Source organism: Emys orbicularis, chromosome 13 (genome assembly GCF_028017835.1).
Source record: "Emys orbicularis isolate rEmyOrb1 chromosome 13, rEmyOrb1.hap1, whole genome shotgun sequence".
NCBI classification, from domain to species: domain Eukaryota; kingdom Metazoa; phylum Chordata; order Testudines; family Emydidae; genus Emys; species Emys orbicularis.
Genome location: NC_088695.1, coordinates 1,384,863 through 1,408,540, shown reverse-complemented (window position 1 = coordinate 1,408,540; position 23,678 = coordinate 1,384,863). Strand labels below are relative to the sequence as shown.

Genomic DNA, 23,678 nt, shown 5'->3' with positions numbered 1-23,678 from the left:
CACCCTGATCTGTATGTACGTACATGTCTGCCTATCCCCATGTGCACGTCTGTCTGTCTAGATCAGTGGTTCTCAACCTTTCCAGACTACTGTACCCCTTTCAGGAGTCTGATTTGTCTCGTATTCCCCAAGTTTCACCTCACTTAAAAACTTCTGGCTTACAAAATCAGACATCAAAATACAAAAGTGTCACAGCCACACTATTACTGGGAAATTGCTGCCTTTCTCATTTTTACCATATAATTCTAAAATAAATCAATTGGAATATAAATATTGTAGTTACATTTCAGTGTAGAGTGTATGGAGCAGTATAAACAAGAAACTGTCTGTATGAAATTTTAGGTTTGTACTGACTTTACTGGTATTTTTTATATAGCCTGTTGTAAACCTATGCAAATATCTAAATGAATTGATGCACCCACTGAAGACCTCGGTGCTGAAAACCACTGGTCTAGATGATAGATAATCTGGTACTTTTGCAGCTTCCGTTATTGTGATATTTAACGGCTAAAGCACCCCTAACCCTCTCCCGTGTTCTGTTGGTCAGGTTTCTACCACAGTCACACGGACCATGCTTCAGCACTGTCTTGAAACTGACACCACCACCCAGTTAAACTCAGGCTCCAATGGTCTCACCTTTGCCGGCTGCTGCTGTTGGGTGTCTGGGGAGGCTGCTGGGGAGGAAAGGAGGAGACATGGGTTACTGTTGGAAGAGATGACTGGAGGTGTGCGAACGAAACAGAAGACTGGAGAATGTAGATCGGAGGCTCCCGTTCCCCCTTGCACCAGTAGGACGGAAGAGAAGTACATTTTGAACGCCGAAAGAATGGGCAGATGGAGTGAGGGCGGAAGGAGCAGTAAATACCTGTGCGTCTGCGCAGCAGGAGGGCGGTAACTAAGATGATGATGCTGACGCCTGCCAGAGCAATCGTGGCTCTGTAGATGGTGAGTTCTGTGCTGGTGTCCTGCTTCAATTCCTTTCTATCGTCTAAATAAAAGGAAGGATGTTAATGTTTCCAGTGGCAAGAATCCTGGGAAGAGCCATAGGAAGCCATTTCTATTTCTATGTGTATTTTGTTGTAGCACTGGATTCTGATCTCATTGGTACCGTACCAGTGTGAATGCAGAGTGACTCTGGTAGTGGAGTCAGGGTTGGATTCTGATCTCAGAGCTCCCAAAGTAAATCTGGAGTAACTCCATGGCAGTGAATGGAGTCCAGTCTGGATTCTGTTCTCCATGATCCCAGTGTGAAGCCAGAGCAACCCCATGGATGTCAGCAGAGTCAGGGCTGGATTCTGATCTCTGTGAGTCTGATGTAAATCTGGACTGACCCCACTGATGCCAAAGGACTGAGGGCCGTATACTGATCTCAGTGATTCTGGTGTGAATCCAGAGTGAGCCCACTGACACCAATGGAGTCCGTCCGGATTCTGATCTCAGTGACTCTGGAGTGACCCCAGTTAAGTCTGTGGAGTTGCTCCCAAATAGAGGCCACAGAGGTGGGTCCGGTCGGGTTGGTGCAGCGTGTTAGTGGCCAGCTGCCCTCCTGGGGTCTGGGCTAATGGCCGGCAACCTCCATTCATACGTGGGACCAGTGGGAGAGAATCTCAAGTGACTGGTGCAGCAGAGAGCGTGGTGGGGCCGTGTGGGTCACGGGGCCGTTCTGGTCTCTCTCTGGGTCGGCGGCTGCGTGTCTATGGGGCTGTGGGTGGCTGATTTCTGGACCTGTGTGTGCCTCTCTGTGTCTCTGGCTCTGGGGTTGTGTGTCCCTCACTCATCCCTGCATTAAGCAACCAACTTCCTCTTCAACAAACACTGCAAGAAAACTTCCCCAGTCTCCACCGGCGCCTATTGCAAAGCCCTTCGCAGCTGCCAGTAGGAGTCTGATCTTCCCGCAGTGAGTCAGCAGGGCCGGGTCATAACCTCACCTGCAGCAGGCCAAAGGGCTCAGAGCCAGCCCGGGACAATAGCGACAGAACAGAGAGAGACGTCTCTGAGTGCACGATGGCTCTCGGGAGAAGTGGGGGTCTGGGTTTCTGACCACCTCTCTCACCCCGAGGCACTGACAGGATGTGAGACAGACCAGAGCTGCAGCCAGTGACAACTCGGCAGAAAAGCCGCCTCGAATCGGCCGGGAGATTGTTTAACATAAACCTGACCCCCCCATCCCCACCCCACCCCCCACAGCATGAGCGTCGGTCAGATATTCCTGATCTCCACTCCTGCTTGGAGCCAGCCTCATCTCCCATTCCCTGCTCCCAGAGCCAGCCTGTCCCCGACCTTGGGACCGGATTGGCACCAGTGCCTCCTAGAGGGGACAGGTCCCGCGTGTGTCCCCCCCCCGACTCTTACCAGTCGCACTCTGGTTTCTCCTCATCACTCTTAGATCTGTGCCTCCTCCCATCCCTGTCGTCTCATTCTGGATTTCGATGCAGCACTGATAGAGGCCAGAGTCTCTCTTGTCCAGTTTAGACAGGGTCAGCGTCGCATTCCCCTTACTGATCTCATCCAGACTGGACACATGGAGCCGCCCCCGGTAGAAGGGGTGGCTAGCATCCAGCACCACGTCTTCTCCAGATCCCCTGAGCCAAAGCACCTTGGCTCTACTGCCATTTCTGCTCTGGAAGGAGCAGCTCAGGGTCACGCTCTCCCCGGCTGTTGCGTTGAGGGACTTGGGCTCCTGGGAAACTCTCAGATCAGCTAGGGAAGAGAGAGAACCCGCATCATACACCGGGCAGCACCGTGCGGCAGGAGAGACCCGTCCTGCCCTTTAGAGAGAGCAGCAGCCGCTGTGTTCTTGTGTGCAGAGCTAAACCTTCACCTCTCGCTAGTTTAGTAGCGGTGTCTGTCTCTCTGTTCCTGGATTCTCCTTGATTCATCCATTCTTCGACCCTAGATCCATCCATCCATTATCCATCCTAGCTCTATCCATCTATAGATCCATCCAGCCATAGACCCATCCAGCCATTCTCCAGTCCTAGAGCCGTCCATCCAACCTTTCATTCCTAGACCCATGTCTCTCAATTCACATCTGTTCTCCATTTTTGTCCCTCGTTCCCTAGATCAACATCGATTTTTCTATCTCCAGGGAAGATCTGCAATCCTAGATGCTGGATAAATCCAGTAATGTGTTCACCTTATCAAGAACCATATCCCTGAATTGCGCAGGAAACTCACCTGGTTCCTGGCCGGATGCTCCCACATTTGGGTTCGGCGCTCTCTTGCAACCAACTGGAATTTCTGCGACAGCTTCTTTTGAATGAAAAAACAGGTGTGGGTGGGTGAGGTTCTGTAGCTTGCTATGTGCAGGAGGTCAGAGTAGGGAATCGGGAAGGTACCTTTTGCCTTTAAAGTCCATGAGAAGAGTTTAGTGCATTTCTGATGGCCGCCACCTTGGCTAACATGCTGCGGATTGAACTGGGGACCTCAACATCTAAAAGCACAAGTTGCTACAGCTTGAACTAGAAGAGCCGGGGGCTGTAACATGTTGTATTCTGGGTAGATCAGCACAGAGTGGGATCTCCTAACTCGCACTCTCCACTCGTGAGACCTTCAGTAAGGAAATGAACGATCCAGTCTGCACAGCAGCCCTGGGTTGGCTAATCCCATGTTAAATCCAGTCTAGTTTACCCTGCTCCACATTTTCTGTTTGCAGCGTGCTAAAGATTTGTGTGGGGAGCAAGAGATTAGAGACATCTCGAGGAGGGAGGGAGGGATAGATACTGTGGGGGGAAGGATGGAGGGACAGATACTGTCGAGGGAAGGATGGATGGAGAGCTAACAGAAGGATGGGTAGATAGAGGGAAGGATGGGTGGATGGATAGATAACGGAAAGCTGGAGGGATACTGCAGAAGAAGGATGGATGGATTAGATGAGCTGGATGGGGATGTATGGGGATGGCTAGATATGGCTATGGGGACGGGGAGGGATGGACAGATGGACCTGGGGTAGTAGACAGACCAACCCCCAGGTTAGCTAGCCAAGATTTGCTGACTTACCTGCTGCCCAGGTGGGGATGAGGAGGACAATGCAGAGGACGGGGCTCAGGGCTGGCAGCTGCTCCATGGTCCCTGCTCTCTGGGCGGCTCCGCAGGGCCCGCTCAGCTCAGCCTCTGCATCCCCCGGAAGTGTCAGCCTACGAGGGCCGGTGGAAGCGTTTGTGGTCAGCACCTCTGAGATGGGCCGGATAAGGGGGGGAGGAGAGTTAGGTGTGTGTCTGTGCTATTAAACGTAACAGGGGCCTGTGTACGTGTCTGTGAGCATGTGCGCCCCCTGCTGGCATGGATCAGCCCCGCTCCTCCTTGTGTCCTGGACCCCAGACCGCCCACAGCTGTGGGGGATTCCCCTCTACTCAAAGCTGGGGTGGCCTGTGAATCAGGAGCAGGCCTCCCCGTCTGCCCTGGGAGGCAGCACAGGGACAGCTGGCCTGTCTATAAGGTAGGTGGGTTTGGCCCTGTGTGTTTTACTGGCGGGAAGAGGTGGATGGAAGAGGGTGGAATGGGGCAGGATGGATGGATCGATCCATCCTCAGTGCCTTTGGTCTGTCTGTCAGTAATTCATTCTGTCCATCTGTCTGTGGAGAAGGCCCTGTCTGCATCCACCCATCCATCCGTCCATCCATCCTTCACTCTGTCCATCTGTCTGTGGTAGGGCCCTCTGTCCGTCCATCCATGGATCAGTCTGTAGCTAGAATCATAGAATATTAGGGTTGGAAGAGACCTCAGGAGGTCATCTAGTCCAATCCCCTGCTCAAAGCAGGACCAACCCCAACTAAATCATCCCAGCCAAGGCTTTGTCAAGCCGGGCCTTAAAAACCTCTAAGGATGGAGATTCCACCACCTCCCTAGGTAACGCATTCCAGTGCTTCACCACCCTCCTAGTGAAATAGTGTTTCCTAATATCCAACCTAGACCTCCCCCACTGCAACTTGAGACTATTGCTCCTTGTTCCGTCATCTGCCACCACTGAGAACAGCCGAGCTCCATCCTCTTTAGAACCCCCTTCAGGTAGTTGAAAGCAGCTATCAAATCCCCCCTCACTCTTCTCTTCTGCAGACTAAATAACCCCAGTTCCCTCAGCCTCTTCTTGTAAGTCAAGTGCCCCAGTGCCCTAATCATTTTCATTGCCCTCCACTGGACTCTCTCCAATTTGTCCACATCCTTTCTGTAGTGGGGAGCCCAAAACTGGACACAGTACTCCAGATGTGGCCTCACCAGGTAAGGCCCTGCATCTATCCATCCATCTGTAATACACTCTCTATTTGGCTATAGCTCTGTGTCCTCCTCCCTGTAATTCGCTCGCTCTCTCCATCCCTCAGATCCTGTTTTCCCTCTGCACTCCTGTCACCTTCAGCTCTACCCGAGCACTGATCTCTTCCCTGACAGTGGAAACCCCGCGATGATCCTGTCACCGACACCTAGCTCCCGGCTGCCCCTGGGATAGCTGATCTCCTCTGGTGGTCCCTGGAGCCAGCAGCTCCCTCTGGGATCCACTGGGGGGTCATTTGGGGGCAGTGAGAGGGGGCTGGGACCCACAGAGCGGTAAGGACACCGTCACCACCTGAGCGCCCCAGCCCTACGGCCAGCAGCTGCGTCAAAGAGGCCGAGGGCCCTGGGGATGCAGAAATGAACCCGTCCTGCTGCTGAACGCAACACCCCTGGTCAGTTTCACTTTCACACTCACCTGCCCACAGGCCCAGTGACCTCCTGGCTGCCTGGTATCTGAGCAGGCGCCTCCCCCTCGCCAGCCACAAGAGTTTCCATCACGCGCCCGGGCTGCTCGCTCCGGAGCAGCCGTTACTTGCCGACCCTGGGTCCCATCTGATCGACAGTCCCGGTCTGTGACTCCTGGGGCGGCTCGCAGCCCGCGAAGAGCATGGGGCGGCTGCCGGCCCCTAGCATCATCTGCTTCATCGTCTTCCTCGTCCCCTCCATAGCAGCTGGTGAGACAAGCTTAGATTTATGGGGGGAATGGAGATAGAACCCAGGAGTGCTGGACTCCCCACCCCCCCGCTCTAACCCACCCCCACTCCCCTCCCATAGGGGTATGGAGAGATGGTCTCAGAATACATAGGCAGCTGAGGATGGCTAGATGGATGGATGGAAAGGGAGAAAGGGGAGGGGTGTTTAGGGGGTAGATAGGGAGGGAGGAAAGGAGGGAGGGAGGGGGTGTTTTGGGGCAGATGGCTGGATAATGAGAGAGATGGAGGGGGTGTTTGGGGGTGGATGGATGGATAGGGAGAGAGGTGTATGAGGATGGATGGATAGGGGATGGATGGATAGATGGGGGATACTTGCAGGGGTTGTACAGGGATGGATAGGTTTCTTTTAGAGGACTGTCTGGCCTACCATTGTTAAGGTTCAGACCAGCTTTCTCTTTAAAGATTGACTCTCCTAAGTGCCCTAAAGTCCACACAGTTACTTGCATTGTCTTGAAATGCGGTGTGCTTCCCGGGGCTGCAGGCTGGGATTAGTGGGTAGCGGGGTGTGGAGGGGAATGGATGGTGCAGGTTAGCGGTGGATGCATGGATAGATGGACAGAACTGAGCATGGATGGAGGGAAGGACAAATAACTGAGGACGGAAGGATGGACAAAGCTGAAGGTGGATGGATGATGGGAGAGATGGATGGATGGATGGAGTTGACAGGTGGACAGAGCTGAGGATGGATGGATGGATAGGTGGAGCTGAGGACAGACAGACTGGATGGATGGACGGTTGGGTGGACAGATGGAGATAAGGACAGATGAGAGAGCTGAGGATGAATCGATGGACGGACGGATGAGGCTGTGGACGGGTGGGTGGCTGGACAGAGCTGAGGACAGACGGATAGACGGAGCCGATGGTGGATGGATGGAAAGTGCTGAGGACAGATGGGTCTCGGGCTGGGTAGAGCGATCAAGCGATAGATGATAGACAGACAAACTCTGCTGCAGGAAGGCGAGGGGGACGGATAGACGGACGCAGCCAGCGCCCCATGACAGCAGCGCAGTCCCTGCCCTGTGTCCCTCACGTGGCTTGTTCTGCTCCCTGCAGGTCTCGGGGTTCAGCAGCTGCCCCCCACGGCGAGCGTCCCGGCTGGCAGCAGCGTCACCCTGAGCTGCACCTTCCACATCCTCAACCAGACCGGGACACAAGTCACCTGGGCCAGGGGCTCCCGGGAGGCCGTCGTGCTGGACCCTGCCCACCCCTTCTACCAGGGGCGGCTGGCCGAGAGCCAGCGGGACCAGCAGGGCCAGGTGGAGGCCATGGTGACCCTGTCGGAGCTGATGGAGAGGGACTCGGGTCTCTACCGCTGCTACATCACCTACCCGCAGGGCGAGCAGGGGAAGGGCACCGGGACCATCCTGACTGTGATGGGCAGAGGTGACTTGGGGGGCTTGGGACACGGGGCCTTTCCTTCTAGGGGGCATCAGCTCTCATCTGGGCCCAGGGTGGGGACTGGCTGGCTCGGGAGTGGGGAATGGGGAATTTCCCCTCTAGGAGGTGCCAGCCCATGAATCTCCTAGCCCCTCATTTCTCTTGTCTAGAGTCCCAGGGGGACGTGAGCTCTGTTCCCAGAACAGCCAACTCGGGGCTGCTGGGTGGTTGGGTCATTCATTTGTGCATTGACTGCACTAAATTCTTCTCTTACTTTTAATTCAAACGAAGCTGTTGCAGAAATTCCATCCGGCTGCAAGAGAGCGCTGGTCCCAAATGTTGGAGTGTCCACCCAGAAACCAGGTGAGTTTGCCACGGCGTTCAGGGTAACGGCTCTTGTTGGGGTGAACAAATGACTGGATTTATCCAGTCTCCAGCATTGCAGCTCTTCTCTGGGAATAGATAGAGCAGTGCGGATGGAGGGCAGGAGGGATAGAAAGGGAGGCTGGATGGCTGAATTGACAGATGTGGTGTGACGGGTTGGATCACAGAAAACCCCCTGGGAACTGCCAACTGATGTGCTGAGACTACCTCTGAGCCCGTTTTCCCTGGCAGCTCGGGACTTCAGTGCCCTGCCTGGTTCGAGCCAGACACGCCAGCCTGCTACAAACACAGACCCAGGTCTGAACAACGTCCCCCAGAAGCTGCAGGCTTAACTGAAAACAGCTTAAGAAGTGTTCCTGTCTCCAACGCTCAGATGCCCAGCTCCCAATGGGATCCAAACCCCCAATAAATCCGTTTTACCCTTATACAGGGTAAACTCATAAATTGTTCACCCTCTATAACACTGATAGAGAGATATACACAGCTGTTTCCCCCCCTTCCCCCAGGTATTAACACATACTCTGGGTTAATTAATAAGTAAAAAAGTGATTTTATTAAATACAAAAAGTAGGATTTAAGTGGTTCCAAGTAATAACAGACAGAACAAAGTGAATTACCAAGCAAAATAAAATAAAACACGCAAATCTAAGCCTAATACCATAGGAAAGTGATCACAGATGGAATCTCACCCTCAGAGATGTTCCAGTAAGCTTCTTTTACAAACTAGCCTCCTTCTAGTCTGGGTCCAGCAATCACTCACACTCCTGTGGTTACTGCCCTTTGTGCCAGTTTCTTTCAGGTTGCCTTTGGGGGTGGAGAGGCTGTCTCTTGAGCCAGCTGAAGACAAAATGGAGGGGTCTCCCAGGACTTTATATAGTTCCTCTCTTGCGGGTGGACACCCCTCCCTCCCCCTGTGTAGAAACCCAGCTACAAGATGGAGTTTTGGAGTCACCTGGGCCAGTCACGTGTCCATGCATGACTCAGGACTTTACAGGTGGCCGCCATTGTTCACATGCTACCTTGAACGTCCCCAGGTAGACTTCTTATGTGGATTGGAGTCTTCCATTGTCCGTTAAGTGTTTCTTGATTGGGCACTTAACTTGCCAATTCCTTTCTTAAGCAGCTGACCAAATGCCTTACTGAGGCTACTTAAAATCAAACAAGTACACAGCTAATATTCATAACTTCGAATACAAAAATGACCCGTGCATACAAATAGGCTGAATAGATTCAGTGGATCATAACCTTTGCAGAGATATGTTACATGGCATATGTAGCACAAAACATATTCCAGGTATGTCACATATACATTCATAAGCATATTTCCATAAAGCCTTATGGGGTGCTAAGTCAAAGGTGGCTCTAGAAAAAGAGGGTGGATAGGTAGCAGGATGGATGGATAGCTCCAGAACTGGAGAATGGATGGACCTAGGGTCAGAGGATGGATGAATGAAGGAGAATCAGGGAACAGAGAGACAGACACTGATACTAAGCTAGCGAGAGGTGAAGGTTTAGCTCTGCACACAGGAATACAATGGCTGCTGCTCTCTCTAAAGGCCAGGACGGGTCTGTCCTGCCGCCCGGTGTATGATGCGGGTTCTCTCTCTTCCCTAGCTGGTCTGGGAGTTTCCCAGGAGCCCAGGTCCCTCCACATGACAACCGGGGAGAACGTGACCCTGAGCTGCACCTTCCAGAACAGAAATGGCAGCAGAGCCAAGATAATTTGGCTCAGGGGATCCGCAGAGGATCTGGAGCTGGATTCTAGCCACCCCTTCTACCGGGGGCGGCTCCGTGTGTCCAGGATGGACGAGCACAGACAGGGGAAGGCGACGCTGACCCTCGCTGAGCTGCAGGAGCGGGACTCTGCTCTCTATCAGTGCTGCATCGAACTCGACCGTGGGGAGACAGGGATGGGAGGAGGCACCGAGCTGAGAGTGATGCGGAGACACCAGAGTGCGACTGGTGAGAGTCAGGGGGGCAGGGAATGGGGCAAGGGGCCTGTCCCCTCTAGGGGGCATCATCCCAGGAATCTCCTAACCCCTCATTTCTATTGTCTAGGGGATGCAGGGGGACGTGAGCTCTGTCGGGACTCGGGGACTCTCTTTTACCGAGCCGTCATCTCCCTGTCGCTCGTCGTTCTCTTCTCCCTGGGAATCATCCTCAGCCTGCAGCCTTGGAACGGTACCGGCTCCGTGCGGGTTCCGCCTTCACTTCCTGTCCCAAACGGTTACATGGCATTGCTGTGTGGGCTGATAACCAGCCCCTGCCCCACCCCAGAACTAGCTGCTTCTCAGCACTGTGTGAGGGATCCCCACGTAACCAGCCACTGCCCCACCCCAGAGCCAGCTGCTTCTCAGCACCGGGCAAGGGGTCCCCACGTAACCAGCCCCTGCACCCCACCCCAGAGGGGCCGTGTCTCAGCGCTGCGTGAAGGGTCACTGTATAACCAGCCCCCACGTTCTACCCCAGAGGTGGCTGCATTTCATCCCTGGTGGAATCAGTCTTTCTCTGGTATTTGTAGGGCTCCATCCCCGTAGCATTTCCCCCCAGTATGTTCAGTGATGCTCTCATTCTGTTTCCCAGGTGTCCCCGTGGATCACGCGGTGGGGGCTGGCTCCAAGCCACCCCCAGCACCGGGGCTGGTATCTCTGATTTAGCTGCTCACGGGGGCTGGTCACTGGCAGGATTTTCCCAGCTCCAGGTTCAGAAGCTGTCAGACTTTGCTGGACTCTGAGCCACCTGCCGGGGGCTCCTGCCGGGCCAGGGCTTCTCCGCTCTCCTCTGCTTCTGTCTGTGGGTCTGGCCTGTACATCTTGGGTATGAGAAGAACAGTAAAGAAAATTAAATATTTCTCCAGATTCATTCCTCGTGGGACAATATTTTTCCATTTACAAATCTAAATTACACGCTGTAACGGAGTCAGCTGCCAGAGAAAACTGAATTCTAGAGAAAACCTACCTGGTTTATACAGGAAAAAACTGTCTGGAGCAGGCTTGATTTGTTAGAAGGAATTTGCTGATTGAAAGAGAAACGTGTTGCAAAAAATAAATATATGTCAATGTGTGGAAATAAAATCTATAAGGCAAAAATTCCTTTATTCAAAATCATGTTATTCCTCGTGGAAAATAAATGACAGAGAGGGGAAGGAACATGGCCCGGGATGTGGCAATGAACTGAGGACAGAACCCAGGAGTCCTGGCTCCCAGCACCATTGTACCCACTAGCCCCCACTCCCGTTTCAGAGCCAGGGAGAGAAGCGAGGAGTCCTGGCTCCCAGACTGACCCCCTTCCCCGCTTAACCATTACACCCCACTTCCCTCCCAGTGGGACGCAGCTACGCACACGCACCAGCCAGCCCCTCACACAGGGCATAGCACACCCCGCTACCTGCCATCCGTCCCTTGTACCTGGTCTATCACTGCAGCCATCTCACAAGCTCTGACCACAAAACGTTCCACCGGCCCCCCCAGAGGTGACATTTCCAGAGGAGGCTGAGCTGAGCTGAGCTGGGCTGCGGAGTCGCCCAGAGAGCGGGGACCATGGAGCCGCTGCGAGCCCTGAGCACCATCCTCTGCATCCTCCTCTTCATCCCCACCTGGGGAGCAGGTATGTCGGCAAATCCTGCCTAATTTAATCTGCCCACCTGCCCCATCCCTAGATCCATCTCTGTCTGTCCATCCATCCATCTACCCCACCCCTAGATCCATCTCTGTCTGTCCTTCTGTCCACCTGCCCCACCCCTAGATCCATCTCTGCCTGTCCTCCTGTCCATCTGCCCCACACCTAGATCCATCTCTGTCTGTCCATCCATCCATCTACCCCACCCCTAGATCCATCTCTGTCCATCCATCCATCTACCTCACCCCTAGATCCATCTCTGGGTACGTCTATACTTACTTCCTGGTCCGGATGTAAGCGATCGATCTTCTGGGATCGATCCCGGAAGTGCTCGCCGTCGACACCGGTACTCCAGCTCAGCGAGAGGAGTACGCGGCATCGACGGGGGAGCCTGCCTGCAGCGTCTGGACCCGCGGTAAGTTCAGACTAAGGTACTTCGAATTCAGCTACGTTATTAACGTAGCTGAATTTGCGTACCTTAGTCCGAAGTGGGGGGTTAGTGTGGACCAGGCCTCTGTCTGACCATCCATCTACCACACCCCTAGATCCATCTCTGTCCATCCATCCATCTACCCCACCCCTAGATCCATCTCTGTCTGTCCATCTATCCACCTGCCCCACCCCTAGATCCAGCTGTATCTGTTCTCTCAGTCTAGATCCTTATCTATCTATTCATCCCACCCCACCACTTCATTTATGGCTATTTATCCATCCATCCTCCATCCCTACAGCATCCATACCTATCTATCTATACATCTGTCTGCCACCTCCATCCCTAGATCTGTATCCATCCTTTCCTCTAGCCCCACCCCTAGCCCCATGCACACCCGTCTATCCAGTCTAACCCACCCTTCCTTCTGCAGTATCTCCCCATTTCTCTGCGGTCTCTATCCATCCCTCCCACCCACAGTGTCTGTCCGTCCGTCCCTCCCGCCTGAAGATCCCCCACCTCATGCATCTTTAGCGCACCGCAAACAGGAAATGTGGAGCCAGCATAAACTAGACTGGATTGAACATCCAAACAGCCAGTCCAGGGCTGCTCCATGGTTGGGTCGTTCATTTTTGACCCATTCCCTGGTGGAATCAGTATCTCGCTCTCTCTTTCTCGCTGGTATTTATAGGGCTCCATCCCTGTAGCATTTCCTCCCCCTCCCCCTGCCTCTCCGCCCAGTAGATTCAGTGACGCTTTCATTCTGTTTCCCAGGCATGGGGGTTTTTGCAGATAATAACTTAGAAATTAGACCCAGTGCTCCTGTCAGCTAATTTCTGTATAAAGAAAGAAAAAAATATACAAACACCCAGTAATTTTCAGATGACGTGTACATTTAGAACAGAAAACCACATCTGAAAAAACGGAATTCTTGCAACCTCCAGCAGTGTGTGTGTACACGCGGGGGCCCGTTTCAACTCAGGAAACTGGCACCGTGAGCTAATACATTTCCTGCTGAAGTGAAGAGCGCCATGAGGTGACAGATTATAGGATTTGTAGGAGCAGGCTGGGCAGAATCGGAGTGCCAGATTTCTCAGATTTCCAGTCACTTAAAAGCTAGCCCCACGTTAGCCCAATCTGTTTATTGAAACAAAGGGGTTTTTTTATGAACAGATTGGTCTGTACCTTTAGAAAGAATCACTATCATAGAGTAGAATTAAAGGCTGGATATTAGCAGCATGGACCTATAACGAACAAGATTTGGCAGCCGAATCTTACAAACTGTTCAGATTGGCTGGGGTTTCTGTGCACGGAAGGTTTATACAAACAGTGATGATACATACAAAGCATTAAGTAGGACGGAGGTTTCTAGTGTGTTGCTGTAAGGATTGGTGAGAGTAAACAGCACCACAATGAAATGCACCGATGCTACTCAAGTCTGTGAGACTCGGCCGTGCCCTCAGAAATGTTAAAGTACAACAGAAGCTAAGAATATTTACCAGCCGGACGAGAAGGAGATATAGAAGACAGCTGCGAAATGTCTCCTTGAGGGCAGCAGTCGAGGGGCAGCAGCACCTCAAAAGGTATCTGGGAAAAGGTCCTAGAACAGTGCAGCCCCACCCTGGGGAGATTTGGTAAGATCCCGGCATTCACAGAGGAGTCGGTATTTCTGTGTCACAGCCCAGGGACCTGACCCAAAGCCCATTGCAGGCAAAGGAAAGACTCCCCCAGCCACATATGACTAAATGACCACGCTGGGGCACGGCCATTCCCTGCAGAATTAGAGAGTGGGGGAAATGGGGAAGTTGTCAGTGTCATTTGAACACTATTTGTGGTGGTGGCAGCTCACGCTTGTTTCTTGACAGCAGGGAAAGATCTCAGTGGGTCACTCTGCAGCGCGGCTCTTGCAGCCTGAAACGTCCAAAGCTGGGCTGTCTGTGGGGATAATGATCCCCTGAACGTGCCGGGGGCAGCAGCCCCCACCTGAGCAGCCCTGTGTCTCGCGGTGTCACAAGGGGCTGGCTCCTGCCTTTGTAACAGGTCCACATGGGAAGGTGAGGGGCAGATCATGCTGAAATCTGCACCAAGCATCTTCCCACCTAAGCCCAGAGCTTCCTTCCCCCCAGGCACCCAGCCCTGCTATTGGCTCTGCCAGATACACCTCTGCGTTCTTATTGACTGAGCAAAAACTCGGGGGGGCAGGAGTTCCCCTACCCCCCCCCCCAATGGCACCCCTGTCGAGCAGCCCCGGGGAGCGAGCAGAAGGGGCTGAGCAGCAGCAATGGGAGCGTGGGAGCTTTGTCGCCCCCTAGTGGCCGCTGCCGTTATAGTTCTCCTCGGTACAGGAAATGGCCTGTGGCTCTGGGCGTCGGGCTCCTGGGTGTGGGTGGGTCCGGGAAGGGGAATGTGCACCCTGCAGGGCTGCTGGTGTGATCATTGTTCAGAGATATCTAGGGCCAGACCCGAAGTGGTGTCAATCGTCTGATGTTTTTCTGACTTCAGTGGAACGGATTGCCAGACGCTCGGTATCTGACCCCATTGAGGTCAGTGGAGGCGTGGCCGCTTGACACCAGCTGGGATCCGGCCCAGAGGCTTTGACAGAATAAATCTTTGTGAACTGGTCTCGGGATGGGCCTCAAGCTGGGGAGAGTTACATTTTCTGAAGGAACCCCAGAAAATCAAACTGGAATTGGCCCTTTTTGCTCGCCAGAGGGTGACACCCACGTGCTTAGCACTGCATGTACAGGGAGAGGCAAGTGGGGTCTTGTGGGTTCAGGGGACACTGGGAGCTAGGACTCCTGGGTTCTCTCCACAGCTCTCGGAGCAGAGTGGAGTCTGGTGGGTTAGAGCACCCCTGAGCCAGCCCACCCCCATCACTGCCTGGATCACGCTTGGGGCAGCTCCCCCCTCTCAGAGCGACCAGCTCACGGTCTCTGCAGACTCTGGCATGGGTCTCACCCGCCCCTGGTTGGAGAAATTTCTTTGCACCCATGAGGGCTAGAAGCATTTTTGGCCCTGCAAGCTGAGCGCCTGGAGATCGACTCCAGCTCGTGAACGGAAACCGTGGTCAGTTGTTTGTGCGTCGCACGCGGCCCCAACTCCGACACTTCTGTAGCTGGTTGTAAATCACCCCCCGCCCCACCTGCTGCTGCCTTTGCACAAGCTGCGGCCTCGCACAATGCTGAATTTCCTGTTTCTCACCACGACTCGCAGGAGCTCAAGTGCAGACAGAGCCCCGAGCCACTCGGCGCGCTCCGGCCTGCCACAGAAACTGCAGCGAGTACCACAGTAGCAAAAGGAGCTCCACCCTCACCCCCATGGAACCGGGCACTGCACAGACCCCTCTGACCAACATCAGGGACCCCGTTGTGCCAGGTGCTGCCCAGATTTCCCCCCCCCTCCCCCGCAACCAAAACTGGGGCCCTTTTCCTGCCGGCTCAGCACAGACCTGAACTGAATAATGACAAAAGGTTCTGGACTCAAATCCAGGAGAGGAGTGGGGTTGAGAAGGTTAGAACAGGGGGCGCGGGGAGCCAGGACTCCTGGGTTCTCTCCCTGGCTCTGGGAGGGGAGTGGGGCCTATTGGTTAGAGAAGGGGGGGGCTGGGAGCTGCCCTACGCTCACCTGCCGACCCTGCTCAGACCCACGGCCTCAGGTGATCCGGGCACCAGCAGGAACCCAGGGTCGGGGGCCGGGTGTCAATCAACCCTGACAGTTGGCCCCACCCCCTCGCCGTCCTTCAGGTGACAGTTGGCCCCTCCCCCTCCGTTCAGGTGACAGTTGGCCCCTCTGCCCTCATGCTCTCAGCGACCACTTCCCCGCCCGTTTTCTGCTGCTCCCTCCCACTGGCAACCGGTGACAAGGACACTCGGCGCCGCCTCCTGATTGGCTGTCCCGCCCAAGTGAGCGAGGGAAAGGGCAGAGCCTGGGAGCGGCAGGGACCTGGGCTGGGAAGAGAATAAGGAGGCGGGGCCACAGAGTGGGAGGGGCTAAGGAGCGGGAGGGAGGGGCAGGGAGGGAGGCTAATAGGAAAGCAGGCAGAGAGGGGGAGGGGCTATTGGGGGATGGGTGGGGCTAATGGGGGAGGGGCCATTAGCAGGGAGGAGCTATTCAGTGGGGGAGACACTAATGGGAGGGGGAGGGGCCATTGGGAGAGGGAGGGGCTATAGGGAGGGGGAGGGGCCATTGGGACACAGGGATGAGGGGGCAGTTGGGGGGGGGCTCTGCCCTCCCTTCTGTTCTGTCTCTTCCCCCTTCCCCCCATCTCCCCATCTCCCCCCATCACTCAGGTGCAGCCCCTGCGGGGGGAGCCAGGCCCAGCCCCACGGGACAGGACCCTGCTGCGGGGTGAGGGGGGGTGGGTTTCCTTTCCACCCCCCCAAGTCACACCCCCCCCCCCCCCGCGCCAGGCCAGGTTTTGGGTATGGGGCCAGGTCGGAGCAGGCAGCTGTGGGCAGGCGGAGCCCCTGGGCAGGGTGAGGAGGACGCTGGCCACCCCCCACCAATTCGGGGCATAGGTGCGAGCCTGGTTTGTCTTTGGGTGAATCTGGCCCTGAGCGGGGGGCTCTCCCCAGGTAGTCTGGGCTGCCCCATTGCCCCAGGGTGGTGCTAGGGGCTGTGCTCCAGGGAGCGGGGTGGGGGGCAGCAAGGGGCTCTCCCCGGGCAGTCTGGGCTGCCCCAGGGCGGCGCTAGGGGCTGTGCTGCAGGGAGCAGGGTGGGGGCAGCAGGGGCTCTCTCCATCTGTGTGCAGAGAAGACCCTCCCTCTACCCATCCACCCATCACTCTGTCTATCTGTCTGTGGTAGGGCCCTCTGTCTGTAGATCCATCCATCCATCTGTAATACACTCTCTATAGCTCTGTCCCCGCCCCCACCGCCCCCCTGAAATACGCTGTGGGGTCCCATGCGGAGCGGATAAAGCACACGACCAATGTGGTTGCAAGCTGAACTCTGAATCTGTTTATTACAAGCTTTCTTTTATAGTCTTTCTAAACATTACACAACACAATTAGGCTACACTCACCCATCCACCGATTGGACAAGAAGGAGAATCATGTGCTCACCACATGTATAGCCCCACACCGATTGGTTCAATTGTTCCTTACATAAGGCCTCATCTTATATAACCACCAGGGGGCCTTACATAAGGCCTCATCTTATATAACCACCAGGGGGCGTTACATAAGGCCTCATCTTATATAACCACCAGGGGGCCTTACATAAGGCCATGATTTATTGCCAGGCAAGTGTCCCATCGTGACCCTTACCCTCTCATGGAACTTTACATCCCCACACCTCCCCCCTTTTTCTTAAATAAGGAAGTACAGCATCATTAGGTGTCTAGGCTGTGACAAACAATAAGTGCAGGTCCGGTGTCACTACTGGATAAGCCTCAGGCGCAAATTTCCCATCTATATGGGCTTCCCTAATAAGTCCGTGCCAACGCCTTACGGGGTCCGGGGGGCCCGAGCCGCCCGGGATATTGTTCGAAGCATGTCGCAGGGTGGAAACATCGGATGAGTATGCCGGAGGCTTCGGGGCAAACGGGTTGGTGAAAGTCTAAAATCCTTAATTCACAGTCTTACCCCTAAGTAACTGGTAGATGAGAAACTGTATATGGTCATCTGTTAGCTTCTGGCACTTTACAATGTTATTCAAGTCAGCACCCATTAAATTTGTTACAAGATACACTTCATTAAAATTTTCTATTGAAGTTGCTGGTATAACAAAAACCCGCGTCTTTGTCCCCACCTCAGTAAACGGGACAAAGCGTCAGAGGGAAGCTTCTCTCCCTTTTTTTCAGCGATGCGTAATAAAATCATGCACCGTCTCCTCCTCTGCAGACAAAGCAGAGCCCATTTTATGGAATGCAGCCGCTCACCTGTGAGCTCACGAACGTCTCTCTCGGACGACCAGGAGCCGGTATCCTCCGGTACCTCCTGCCGCGGCTGTCATCGAATGCAGCCGCTCACCTGTGAGCTCACGAACGTCTCTCTCGGACGACCAGGAGCCGGTATCCTCCGGTACCTCCTGCCGCGGCTGCCATTGAATGCAGCCGCTCACCTGTGAGCTCACGAACGTCTCTCTCGGACAACCAGGAGCCGGTATCCTCCGGTACCTCCTGCCGCGGCTGTCATCGAATGCAGCCGCTCACCTGTGAGCTCACGAACGTCTCTCTCGGACGACCAGGAGCCGGTATCCTCCGGTACCTCCTGCCGCGGCTGCCACCTCCACCTTTTCTCACCGAACGCTTCAGTCGGCTGTGTTTGCATACGTGATAGGAGAATTTGGACAGGTTTATTTGCATCCCCAATTTCTTTAGTTTCCATGGCTGCATCCTCACTTTTTTCAGTTTCTGTGGCTGCAGATGTTTTTATATATTTCATTCTTTTTGTTCTGGTGTAAGGTTCTTCTGCATGTTTAAGTTTTTGTTTCTTTATATGTGTTTGTTTTTCTTCTTCATTATGATTACCATTTCCATTTATTTCCACCCGAGCTGTATTATTCCTCTCATGCTTTTTCTTCTTCTTCTTCCTCTCTGCATTATTGCTTTTGCAAGTTTCCTCATTTTCATCTTCAGTACCTTCCTTTTCTTTCTTAGGCTTTAATCGGCTGCCTCGATGTCCAAGCCGAATCACGTCGGGGTCACCATTTGTGGGGTTCCGATGGGGAATCACGTCGGGGTCACCATTTGTGGGGAGCGGATAAAGCACACGACCAATGTGGTTGCAAGCTGAACTCTGAGTCTGTTTATTACAAGCTTTCTTTTATAGCAAGTTTCCTCATTTTCATCTTCAGTACCTTCCTTTTCTTTCTTAGGCTTTAATCGGCTGCCTCGATGTCCAAGCCGAATCACGTCGGGGTCACCATTTGTGGGGTTCCGATGGGGAATCACGTCGGGGTCACCATTTGTGGGGAGCGGATAAAGCACACGACCAATGTGGTTGCAAGCTGAACTCTGAGTCTGTTTATTACAAGCTTTCTTTTATAGTCTTTCTAAACATTACATAACACAATTAGGCTACAATCACCCATCCACCGATTGGACAAGAAGGAGAATCATGTGCTCACCACATGTATAGCCCCACACCGATTGGTTCAATTGTTCCTTACATAAGGCCTCATCTTATATAACCACCAGGGGGCCTTACATAAGGCCATGATTTATTGCCAGGCAAGTGTCCCATCGTGACCCTTACCCTCTCATGGAACTTTACATCCCCACATACGCTTCTCGCTCTCTCTTCATCCAGCTGCATTGTCCAACCCTCTGCCCCAGCCCTGAGCCCCTCATCTCTGGCCCCACCCCAGAGCCCGCACCCCCAGCCGGAACCCTCACCCCCCTGCATCCCAACCCTCTGCCCCAGCCCTGAGCCCCTCATCTCTGGCCCCACCCCAGAGCCCGCACCCCCAGCCGGAACCCTCACCCCCCTGCACCCCAACCCTCTGCCCCAGCCCTGAGCCCCTCATCTGTGGCCCCACCCCAGAGCCCGCACCCCCAGCCGGAACCCTCACCCCCCTGCACCCCAACCCTCTGCCCCAGCCCTGAGCCCCCTCCCATACTCTGAACCCCTCAGACCCACCCTCCCTTGCCACATGAATTTTATGTACACGAATATGGAGGTGCTTTGTCACACTGTACATCACCTCCATATTGGTGCGCATAACAAAATTAATTCCGCACTGATGGGAAAAATTAGAGGGAACACTGCCACACACCCCATTTTCCCTTTGCACCCCAACACCTCCCGAGCACTGATCTCCCCCCTGACAGTGGAAACCCCTTGATGGTCCTGCTGCTCACACCTAGTTCCCAGCTGCCCCTGGGATACCTGATCTCCTCGGGCGGTCCCTGGAGCCAGCAGCTCCCTCTGGGATCCACTGGGGGATCATTACGGGGCAGTGAGAGGGGTCTGGGACCCACAGAGCGGTAAGGACACCATCACCCCCTGCCCCCTCCCCTCTTTGCACAGGGGCAGATTGTTCATCACTGGAGGGTCTGTGCCACCTTCCCCCCATTTCCACTGGGGGATCAACTCCCTCCTCCCCCGCCCTTGCATTGCTGGGTCGGTGCCCCCTGCTCCTTCTTTGCACGGGAGGGTCAGCTCCCTCCTGCCCCCTTTCCATTGGGGGGCTGATCGTTCAGCACTGGAGGGTCCACCTCCCCCTTGGCACTGGGGGGCAGCACCAGTTGCTGGCTCTGCTGTACTCTATGGCGCCCGTTTTGCTCATCCACCGCCAGAATGTTAATTAGCACCAAGCATGTCGTATTAGTAAACTAACTAGTCCCCTAAAGACTAATTATGAATATGTTAATTAGCCCTTAATTCCTAGGTATATTTCAACTATATTTCGAGGTCAGGGTGAGCTAAAATAGTGTTATTTCCTGAAGTGAGATTTGGGTAACATCACATAGTGATTGCCAGTTTACTATTTTTAATTTTGGGGGGTGAATTCTGTGACTGAAATGGGGTAAAAAGACGCTATTCGGCGGGGTTTGAGGGGGAACGGCATGCTGGGAAATATGCAAATTAGTTAAACGGCCGGAGCGACTGGAGAAGGTGGCGGGAACAGGCGCCTCGCGCTGCCAGGCAGTGGCCGTTAGGAGGCGAGAGAGGGGTAGTTGGGGGCGGGATACGCACGCATGCGCTGTGCTAACCCCTAGGTTGGGGCACGTGTGGTGCGCATGCGTCCGCTTTCAGTTTCGGTTCCCTCCCCAGTCGGCGGCACGAGTGCCCACTCGTTCGATTTCACTGCGTTTCAGTGCGCATGCGTCTAGCCCGTCCCTCTCACAGGGTTTATTCCTCAATGCGCGTGCGTAAAACATGCTCTCCGCCTCCAGCGCCCCGGCGCGTTCTAACGGCCCCAGGGACCTAGCCCCGCCCCTCGGATCTAGCCCCGCCCTCCAGGATCTAGCCCGCCCCTTTGGGTCCCAGCCCTACCCCTGAGACCCTTAGCCCCGCCCCGAGGGCCTCCTGCCCCCCAGGGACCCAGCCCTACCCCCCACCCCAGGGACCTAGTCCCCCCAGACTCCCTCCCAGGAACCTAGCCCCGCCCCTCAGGGACCTAGACCTCCCCCCCCCCCAGGGACCTAGACCCCCTAGACCCCCTCCCTCCCAGGGACCTAGCCCCGCCCCTCAGGATCCCAGCCAGCCACCCCCCGAGCCCTCTGCCCCCCAGATCCCCAGCCCTGCACCCCCAAGAGTCAGACCTGCCCCGCTCCCCGAGGCCCTGTCCTCTCCCCCAAGGACACTAGTACACCCCCCCCCCCCCCGAGGATCACTCAGTGCCCTTCGTTTGCTGACTTTGTTCCTGTCCATAGCACCCACCGGACACCGTCAAGTGGGGCGTGACCTAGAAACGTCTTTCCCCTGATCAGCTTTATTCTTTGCAGGAAGAGGCAGCAGGAAAAACTGGAATCTCAGGTTCAGAGTTGGCTGGAGAAAAGGATTTTTTTTCCCCCACTGAAAATTTCAACAAATAGATTTTACACGCACAGTGACTATTTTCTGTGGAGAATTTCAACGTTGTGGCGAAATCTCAAAAACCGAACAGTTTTGATTCAAAGCAGGGCCGTGTAGGAGTTGTCACTCCAGGGCCTCGTTCTTTTTGGGCCAGACTGTATCTCCTATGATGCATCACTGCTAGGGACTCCTATAACACCCTCCCCTCATCGAGAGAGGAGAACGTGGTGCATCATGGGAGACGTAGTTCTTCCAAGGAGCCTGCCCCGTAGAGAATGAGGCACCTGAATTACAACTCCCATGGGGCACCACTTTGAAGTTTGGATGCCTCCTTTTCTGTGGGCCAGGCTCCTGGGCTGAACTATACCTCCCCTCCTGCTGAGAGGAGTGACACCAGTTCACACCAGCTGGGGAACTAGCCCCATCAACACCGATGGAGTAACGGCCGATTGACACCAGCTGAGGATCTGGCCCACAGCCTCACACATCTATCACTGCAGTCATCTGTAAGTGACTGTCCAGAAGCAAAAGGCCCAGCCCATGGACTAAGCTAGCACTAACCCTGGGAGATGCCTCCAAGGTTGTGTGATGAAGGGATCTCCTGCTGTTCCCTGCGTCTCCCTTTGCTGCACAGTCAGATCTGACTCTTCAGAGCTGCTGGGTCCAGACAGAGGCGTATTCTGTGCGAGCCGGAGACTTGAATGTGATCTCGGCGTAGTGCAGACCCTCGCTCGCGTTACCACCAGCTCTGCTATGCCCCTGTTGAAGACACAAATCAAGTCACCCGGGCTCCATCTCCCACTGCCGTCTTTCCAGCCCCGTGAGTGCATTTAAGGGGGAAGTGGGTAAAATGGAGACCCCCTGGCTGTGTGTTGGAGGATCTGCGTGTGCTATTGTCCCCAGCACACATAGCCCCACGCCGGTGTGACTCAGCCCCCAGAGGGACCCCCCAAGCGGATACAGGTCGGCAGAGCTGTGTGCGGAGAAGAGAGCCCAGGGCTGGAATAGCAGAGGGACTGCGAGTTGAGATTCGACCTATTCACCTATCTTTGTGCACGCTGATCTGTACGTACATGTCTGCCGATCCCCATGTGCACGTCTGTCTGTCTAGATCAGTGGTTCTCAACCTTTCCAGACTACTGTACCCCTTTCACGAGTCTGATTTGTCTCGCATTCCCCAAGTTTCACCTCACTTAAAAACTACTAGTTTACAAAATCAGACATCAAAATACAAAAGTGTCACAGCCACTCTGTTACTGAAAAATTGCCGCCTTTCTCATTTTTACCATATAATTCTAAAATAAATCAATTGGAATATAAATATTGTAGTTACATTTCAGTGTAGAGTGTATAGAGCCATATAAACAAGTCACTGTGTGAAATTTTAGTTTGTATGGACTTTGTTGGTGCTTTTTATGTAGCCTGTTGTAAACCTATGCAAATATCTAGATGAATCGATGCACCCACTGAAGCCCTCGGTGTTGAAAACCACTGATCTAGATGATAGATAACCTGGTACTCTTTTGCAGCTTCCGTTACTGTAATATTTAAGGGCTAAAGCACCCCTAACGCTCTCCCGTGTTCCGTTGCTCAGGTTTCTACCAGAGTCACATGGACCGCGCGTCAGCACTGTCTTGAAACTGACACCACCACCCAGTTAAACTCAGGCTCCAATGTTAATGGTCTCACCTTTGCCAGCTGCTGCTGTTGGGTGTCTGTGGAGGCTGCTGGGGAGGAAAGGAGGAGGCATGGGTTATTGTTGGAAGAGATGAATAGAGGTGTACAAACTGAACAGAGGACTGGAGAATGTAGATCGGAGGCTCCCGTTCCCCCTTGCACCAGTAGGACGGAAGAGAAGTACATTTTGAACGCCGGAAGAACGGGCAGATGGAGTGAGCGCGGAAGGAGCAGTAAATACCTGTGCGTCTGCGCAGCAGGAGGGCGGTAACTAAGATGATGATGCTGACGCCTGCCAGAGCAATCGTGGCTCTGTAGATGGTGAGTTCTGTGCTGGTGTCCTGCTTCATTTCCTTTCTGTCGTCTAAATAAAAGGAAGGATGTTAATGTTTCCAGTGGCAAGAATCTCTCCTGGGAAGAGCCATAGGAAGCCATTTCTGGTGTATTTCGTTGTGGAACTGGCTTCTGATCTCATTGGTACCGTACCAGTGTGAATGCAGAGTGACTCCACTGATGCTAATGGAGTCAGGGCTGGATTCTGATCTCAGAGCTCCCAAAGTGAATCTGTAGTAACTCCATTGCAGTGAATGGAGTCCAGACTGGATTCTGGTCTCCATTACTCCAGTGTGACTCCAGAGTGACCCCACTGATGCCAAGGGAATCGGAGCCATATACTGATCTCTGGTGTGAATCCAGAGTGAGCCCACTGACCCCAATGGAGTCAAGTATCGGGGTAGCCGTGTTAGTC

General features: G+C 54.1%; 1 long non-coding RNA gene across 1 annotated transcript; it reads left to right on the top strand.

Annotated features, from left to right (window-relative positions):
- Positions 1-751: 751 nt before the first annotated feature.
- On the top strand, positions 752-23,246 carry LOC135887926 (uncharacterized). The gene is made up of 3 exons (XR_010561833.1): positions 752-945; positions 21,601-22,073; positions 22,848-23,246. It is a non-coding gene; the product is annotated as an uncharacterized LOC135887926 (long non-coding RNA).
- The last annotated feature ends 432 nt before the right edge of the window (positions 23,247-23,678 follow it).